Raw genomic sequence first — 8084 nt, 5'->3', positions numbered from 1 at the left:
TTATTGCAAAAGTGTGATTTTAAGACTTCTCAAATAATTCTCAGAAGAATTAGACTTTTTGCAATGCATTTAATGCGAAGGTGTTAAAGTGTTTTTTGAGGTAAATAAATACATCCAAAAATTCGCCCTTCTGTTGAATTGTCTTTATTCCATTACTGTTCCATTAGCATACATCTTTAAGATGGTATAACATCGTCAAGGAGTAATCTAATGTGCATGACACATTATTATATTAGTGAAATTGCTTTTTACGCCTTTAAGATAAAACGTTTGTAGAAGAAAATCCTAAATAACATGAAAATTTTGTTTCGGTATTGTTAGCCAAGCAACTTACCACTTGCAACTAACGTTTTTTTTTTTTTAATTTTTATTGTGTATTGCAAAATTTAAAGTATGAATGTAAACATAACAAAATGTAAAATGACGACAAAATCAGTGGAATAATTAGCAAGTAAACATTATTCAAAAAATCAAAATCCATAAATTAAATAATATACATTTTTAATATGTTGTTGATATTTTATGTCAAAATTTATTCTTCTATTTTCACTATTAAATGCTTTTATATAATGACACTGTTTTCAACATCATCCCGCTATGTCCTCATAGGTTTTTCTTCCTGCATTTAGCGACTAGTGTTATGGAATGATTTGAAAGAGCAACCTTCAATAGATATCATGTAAAACTGGGAATTTGTCTGAGGTATGTAACGCAGCAAATCTGTGAAAAAGTCATTGAAAATTCACTGACTGTCTGAACAGCTTAACAACAAAATCCAATTCATAGTGATCATTGAAAGAAACAAAAACACCAAGTGGAATTTGGCGTAACCTTAGGCCTAATCGATTCAAGTTATTTTTATCGAAATATGCTCATGCTAGTTGTAAGGTATTTTACACAAAAAGGAAGGAAGGAAATATTGTTGAAAATAGGTTCATTACTCACCTACATTTTACAAAACATTAGATGTGCTTATTTCAAGAACACATGACGAGGTCATCGCCAATCGATAATACACAAAAGATTTGTTACTAAAACTCCAACACTAAGGAAACGGAAGCTACTTTGTGTACAGCGCCATCTCTGTTTTCAACACACAAATTATTACCAAAATAATTTTATATATTCGCACGTATTTTCTTAAAGATTTAATTAAAGCATATTTAGGAATTAATACAGCAGGCATTTTGTAAAATCTGCGAGCAGAAAAAATAAAACATTACAAAGTTTGTAATAAACAAAGAATACATAACATATATGTTGAATCTTTTCTCCGTATGTAGAAGAATATAATCAGCGATTTTAACTTGTAATTTGCTAAATATTCATATCTTTCTTTTTGTTACTCTTTATGTTCCGCAATTTTTCTAGAAAATAACAAATCAAGATATTATAAAGGTCATAAAATTTATATGATCTTTTATTTGTTTCAAAAGTATCATTTAAAAACTTTTTAAATTTCACCGTATAAAATGTGGTATCTTTTAACATACAAGCCTTATTAAATGCCATCTTAACAATATCCATTACGAAGATCACGTTAACAAAGTCGACTTGACTACCATGGATACCTGTATGAATATTATCAGTTAGTCTAATTGTTAATTCTGAATTATTAGCCACAGTTCTGTAACATTCCATGAACCTAACTAAAGATGGCCTCCTGACAACACCAGAATTCCGAGAATTATTATCAAAGAAAGTCTTCGGATAAGTTCCATTTGAGATCTCCAAAGAGTGTTGATAAATAACCAGTAAAGGTTATTTATCAACATGTGAGTGGAACATCCAATACACACATTGAAGTAAAGAGAAGTAGAAGGAAACGATGTGAAAAGCAGTGGCATGCTCTTTGTGCTATGCATTTCTTTAGTCAATTCTGTTCTAGAACAGAATTGACTAAAGAAAGACGTATTTAAATTATTTATTAATTATATTTAATATGTATTGCAAATAAATACATTGATAATAATAATTTATAGGTATTTTACATGCCATATTTGGTTGGTTAGTTTGTAAATAATTTTTTTACCTTGGGAATAATGTATATTAGGGTTACCAAGTAATTTTATAAGCTTGGTTATTTAACTCCTAATCCCAAGTATGCAAACAATTAAGTTTGCGGCTGAAACACTAAGTTTAAAATGAGTTGCCTGGTGTTGTACCATCTTTAGGCTTGAAATATGTTTCAGGCGCAAACTTAACTATTTGCTTACTTGGGATTAGGAGTAAAATAACCAAGCTTAAAAAATTACTTGGTAACCCTAATATACAGTATCCGCAAGTTAAAAAATTTATTACATCTTTATCTCCTCCAGATATTCTTATTAAAAATAAAAACACCTTGTGGCAGCATGTATAGGTAAAGTTGATAAGGCTCTGTATTACTAAAACTTTGGTATTTCGGGTCTAGCTACTCACTGAGGAGATCTCAAAAAAGGTTGAAACTGGTCTGGGTAGTGACCCACCCATAATGTATTGCAGTATACATCTTTTAGTGAGACGTGCTTTACATTATGGAAAAATACTAAGAATAGTGATCAGAGCTATACCCACCTTTACAATGAGTTGCCCTAGTATTGCACCATCTTCAGACTTGAACTATGTTTCAGGTGCAAACTTAATTGTTTCCATACTTGGGATTAGGAGTTAAATAACCAAGCTAAAAAAATTACTTGGTAATAAATATATATAAAGTACTTGATCTTATTACTAAAAATCTCTGCATTATTTCAACCATGGCATCTCTCCCGGGTATGGCTCCCAATGATGAGACCTTAATAAAGATCGAAACCTGTCTGGGTAGAGGCCCTTCCCATTATGCATTGCATTATTCACGCCAAAGGGGGCGGGTGCTTTTCATTGTGGGATACAAATTCCCCATTGGCCTGTATAATGGGGGTGTGCTTAACATTAAGGCCAGTGATATGAAGTCATCAGCCTCTATACAATTAGCTCAGACGTGAAGATATTTCACGCCCAAAACTTTGTTTTGTTTACTTGGGAAAAGAATTGAAACCAAGTATAAAACTTCTTGGCATCTTAAACGTATTATATTCCCAAGGTAAAAAAATTTCTATATATATATATTTATTTATTTTTGAAAAAAATGGCGCAATACATAATAATCGATGTTTCTAAGGTGTATGAATCTTCTGAAAGAAGTATACTTTCCAAAGAGTAATTTTCGAACTTAATGGAAATTTATATCCGATATAGATTTTTTTACACTCTCTTTACTCCCGAGAACTGTTGAATAATTGGCATCGGCCTCAAACCATAAAGTTTTATTCATCTTCATTCGCTCATATACTATGACGTCTGATCATCGCAACTCTCACTCTAATATGAAAGACATTAATATGGAGTTAGTATATTTTACTTTGCGGCTTAAACAGCCTTTAATCTTCGGGCAAGGCTTTCCACTAGATTTTGTTACGTGAATTAAATTGTGAATTTAATCCCCTTCCATACTTATAAAAGAGCATTACCGAGGCAGGTCACTAGTGGATGGAGATTCTATCTGGCTCTTGATCGGCTTTAGAATTCAACCCACGCGTGTTAGATGGGCTGAGATCAGCGCTCTCTGCAGGCCAGTGAAATTCATCTACCTCACCAAACCCTGCTCTGTGAACTTGGGTTATTTCAAGAACTGGCTGTTACCGAACTGTTGACATAAAGCCAGGAAGCACAAAATTGTCCAGAATGTTATTATTGGCCAAAGCGTTAAGATTCCCCGTCACAAGAACTATAGAGATCCATTCCGAACCACGAAAAACAGCCTCAGACCATGATGACTCTCATGAGGTCTCTCACCCTCAGACCATTTGGCACAATACATCGAAGCAGGCAGCATTCTCCTTGTATCCGCCAAATCCAACCTCGTCCTTCAGATAGATGGTGAAACGTGATTCATCACTCCATTGTCATATCGGCAAGTACAACACAATCACGTTGTCGCGATTGTGCTGTAGTTGCTTCTAAGCATCTCTACTTTACAGTGTCATCATGAGTTTTGTCAGGCCAGTGAAACCTTATCAAAATGGACTAATAAAAGTCGAATATATACGCTAGGGTGTCGCCTATGTCTTTCAAGCTGACTGCGCTAAGACAACTCGTGAATGCCGGTGAATGTATTCCTGTAAGCTCTTTGGTCAACTTACTTTACAAAACGTTCATAGTTTCTACATTCGGCTTTGAAATAATGCTGGAACGTATATTCACTTTGCTCGTATAATTTTGCATCACTGAACTGAAGCCTTTTGGCTCTTTGTTTTAGTAATTATAGTATTTTTTCTCTATATAAACTGCGTGTTGAAAGAGACCAGATAAAAGGTCCTCACGTCACTGATGAGAATCGAACTCCGATATTTCCGACCAAAGCGTCTATACCGACTTAGCTGCGGAGGCTAATCAATCCGTTTCGTTGGATGAGTGTTTATTATTACACGTCGGAAAATGAGCTTCTTTTATATGAACATTCTCGGATTCAAGTGGTAACAATTTTACTTGTATAACAGTAGGAAAATTTTACGTATCAAGCACGAATTGTTCACAAACACGTGATTTCACGTGTTTGTGACCAATTCGTACATCCCTTTGTACCTATCAACATGAATTAACTCTTCTTGGCATCTGCCAACTACGTTTCTCTGAACTGTTGGCAGACTGTAATAATCCAACTTATCGTAAAACCCACGTGTTTTGTCACATTTACACATGTTCTGTTAAAGTACTAACCGGCATTGAGCAGAAGGGCGTCATCACATGACAGAGTACATATAATGAAAACTAGTTTATTGTCTACGCGTAACGAGAAGAAAATACGTTGGTTTATTAATAATAAAATTGTTAATCATTCCCTAGTAGCTACATATGCAAGTGTAAGTAATACAATATGTAATCTAATCATCTCAACAAACAGGAGGTTTCAACTGTGACGTCATTTCCTACAGACTTCACAGTCAGATTTTTGACAGGATGCTGCGTGTGGAGACAAAGCAAATCACACGGTGCTTTTGTTCTATGCGAAAAGAACGTCAAAAATCTACAGTTGAGGATTTTTTTACATGTTTAATCTTATGTAAAAAAACTAGATATTCGTTACTGTTATTACAGAAAAAGAATGAGATTCACATAAAGTTTTGAAATATCACAAAATCCGCTTTAAACAATGCAGGTGGATTTGAGTGACTAAAAGAAGAAGGCATTCGTTTTGCTGTCACTAATAAATACTAATGTGGCTAATAGCCTTTTAACACGACTGTTTCATTTGAATGTAAGTTAGCCGATCTCATAAGGGGCTATTTTTTTTTTTTTAAATCTCTTGTGAACTCAAATTTTTCATGCCGCATGCAGGCCATAAAAAAATACCTATTTACGAAAAAAAAGAAAAAAAAGAAAAACGTTATTGTTGTTCCTAGATAGATGGCGTTGCTTGTAGTTGTGTGTAGCGGGAGAGTAGGAGGGGAGACGGTTAGATTTGTATAGTGGAGTGAAGTGGAGTTCCCTCCCGTGATGTGGCATTGGACTCCTTGGAGGTGTCACGTGAGAATAATAATAACAATATTAAATAAAAGGATTAAAAAGGAAAGAGCAAAATATAAACTACACTGGTGATAAAAATAAGTTAAATATGAATATTCCGTAGCATCCTATACATGTTCTTGAATACAACAACAATAATTAAAAAAAAAAACTCATTTTACGTAGCAGACAGATTAAATTTTTTTTTTACTTGAAGTGTCGCATGTTTATATCTGATATTGCCTTTTTAATGCATGCAACCTTGCATATGTCTAAATATTGATAGGTTTCCCTGCTATAATGCAAAATTATAGAATTGTTTGGATTTTTATGACTGAAAAACGTATTTAATGAACTAAAACCTCAAGCACCATGAAACCGTAATAAAAAAAAAGATAATACCCAGATTATCCAGTCATCGAAACCAAGAAAATCGTCATTTAATAGTGATGTAATTTTTAAATACATTTATGATCTAAAATATTAAAAAAATTCTTTTTTTTAAATTATATCTGGAGGTCTTTTTTCAAATAAAAAGGAAAAGTACTCTCAGTGCACCGAGCATATGTGGTAAGAGAGAAACACATATGGAAACACATTTTTTTCTCAGCTGACTACAAGACACATGTGTTTGTTTTTAGTAGTATCTTCGATTCATCAAACGTGTATTTGGATTATGTAACACTCCGATTAACAGCAGTACACGCTGATTAACAACGCAATGGAGTCCGATAATACTGAGTAGGAAAGTACTGCAACTTTTCAAGTGTTTTTCTCGGCAGTTATTAATATGAGTTCCTTTACAATTCAGGAGAGAAACGTGAAGAAAGCACCGGTGACAGATTTCATTCATATCTTTAAAACCGATTTAAAGTTTGTGTTTTATGTGTTTTTGGCTACGCTCCTGTTAGCGAGTGTGAGGAATCTGCTGATCAACACTGCGTTTAAGGTAATATGATTAACAATAAACACACAGACGCATAAATTAAGGCGAATATCTCATTCTCGATTAATTCAACTCTAGTACTGTATTAACAAAATATTATATTTGCAATTGTGTTTTGATTTTAATAAAATTGAACTTGTTTTTTTTTTCATATACAATCGTCAGTATCTATTAGCTCAATAATTCTGAGTAGCTAAAAATTAGGGAAAGTTTGTGGAAATTTGTTTTTTATTTATCAATTACTTTATTTGTTATCACGTCTGGAACCTTCGAATACATGAAGAAACCCAGTCTCTGGATTTCTTCATGTATTCGAAGGAAGGAAGGTAAGTGAAACACTAAAATGTATTTCCTTACATATTTAGTATTTATTTATAACTGAGTGAGAATTTATTCATGAAGGAATGATTGTGTAATTGATTAAGGTGAATTATATTTCGGAACACAAAGTGAGCCATCTTCGAGTAAAAATTCAAAACTCAAACAACAATGAAATATTCATGGAAAAAAAGGTTTGTGATCGAGCTTAAAATTATTTAAAAGCAACATATGCATAACATTAAGAAATTTGTTCTTAATAATAATTTCCGAGTTATGACGGATGGTTTATCATTAAGATTGAGATTTATAAGGAGGACGTCGGCATTTTCTTTAAAACGTCGTTCGTATTTACAGTAATATCTATGTAATAACTTAGGATTATCCCAGACGATCCTGCAACTAGTATTTGCAATCCCATATTCTGCGATCCTCAGTAGTTCAGTAGGTTTTGGCCAAGCAATATTGGTTAGAATGACTTGGATCCGAATCTGGTGTTGGACGAGAAGATTCTTTATCAGGACGTTTGAACAGCAGGTGAGTTAAACAGTCTTTTATGGAGGCGGAGAGTTTGGCATTCCGCAAAGTCCTTACAATGCGCACGATTAACAGACATAATACGCTGGCCTCATAGCCTGATGAGTTGCTTTGGCCGTTAATCGAAATAAACCAAACGCTGTTCTGCTAGACCAGATTGATTTGTTACTCTACTTGGAGGCATCGTAGGACTGATGTTGAGGAAACTGATCGACCTGTTTGTCCGAAATAGAATAACCTGCAGTTGTGAATATTATCTTTCGGAGATGGTAACAAAGAGTTGATGGAATTAGCAGGCTAGAATGTGGTATTGAACTTCTCCAAGATATACGTTCTGTGAAATATCTTTAACGTAACAGATGGAGATTTGTGTTAGTCACCTCGTCTAATGCATTCATCAGTGGTTTTAGCAGGCACTTAAGCGTCCATAGCCTTCCAAGTATTCTTGCATTTCTTAATAATACGAGGATAAGGCGGTTATCGCCTATGCCTCTAATTATTTTTGTCTGTAAATTGCGTGTGCTTTACTGGCCGATTTGTCTGTTTTCAGGAACGAAAAACCTGAGTTTCCGGGATAAAAAACACCTCTACCTCTGTATGAGACCGGCGAACTCACCTTTAGTCGAAAGAGACCAGATAAAGGTTCCTCACGTCATGGATGGGAATCTAACTCAAGTCTTTCCATCTCGTCTAATAGAGGTGTAAAAAAAAAAAAACATCGATTGATAATTTTCTCTAATGTTTTGAAACCGTTGTA

The sequence above is a fragment of the Typopeltis vanoorti genome, chromosome 19 (genome assembly GCF_054136105.1).
Source record: "Typopeltis vanoorti isolate ZY-2024b chromosome 19, IOZ_Tvanoo_1.0, whole genome shotgun sequence".
NCBI lineage: Eukaryota > Metazoa > Arthropoda > Arachnida > Uropygi > Thelyphonidae > Typopeltis > Typopeltis vanoorti.
The sequence above is the reverse complement of the archived record's forward strand: the minus strand, read 5'-3'. Positions refer to the sequence as shown.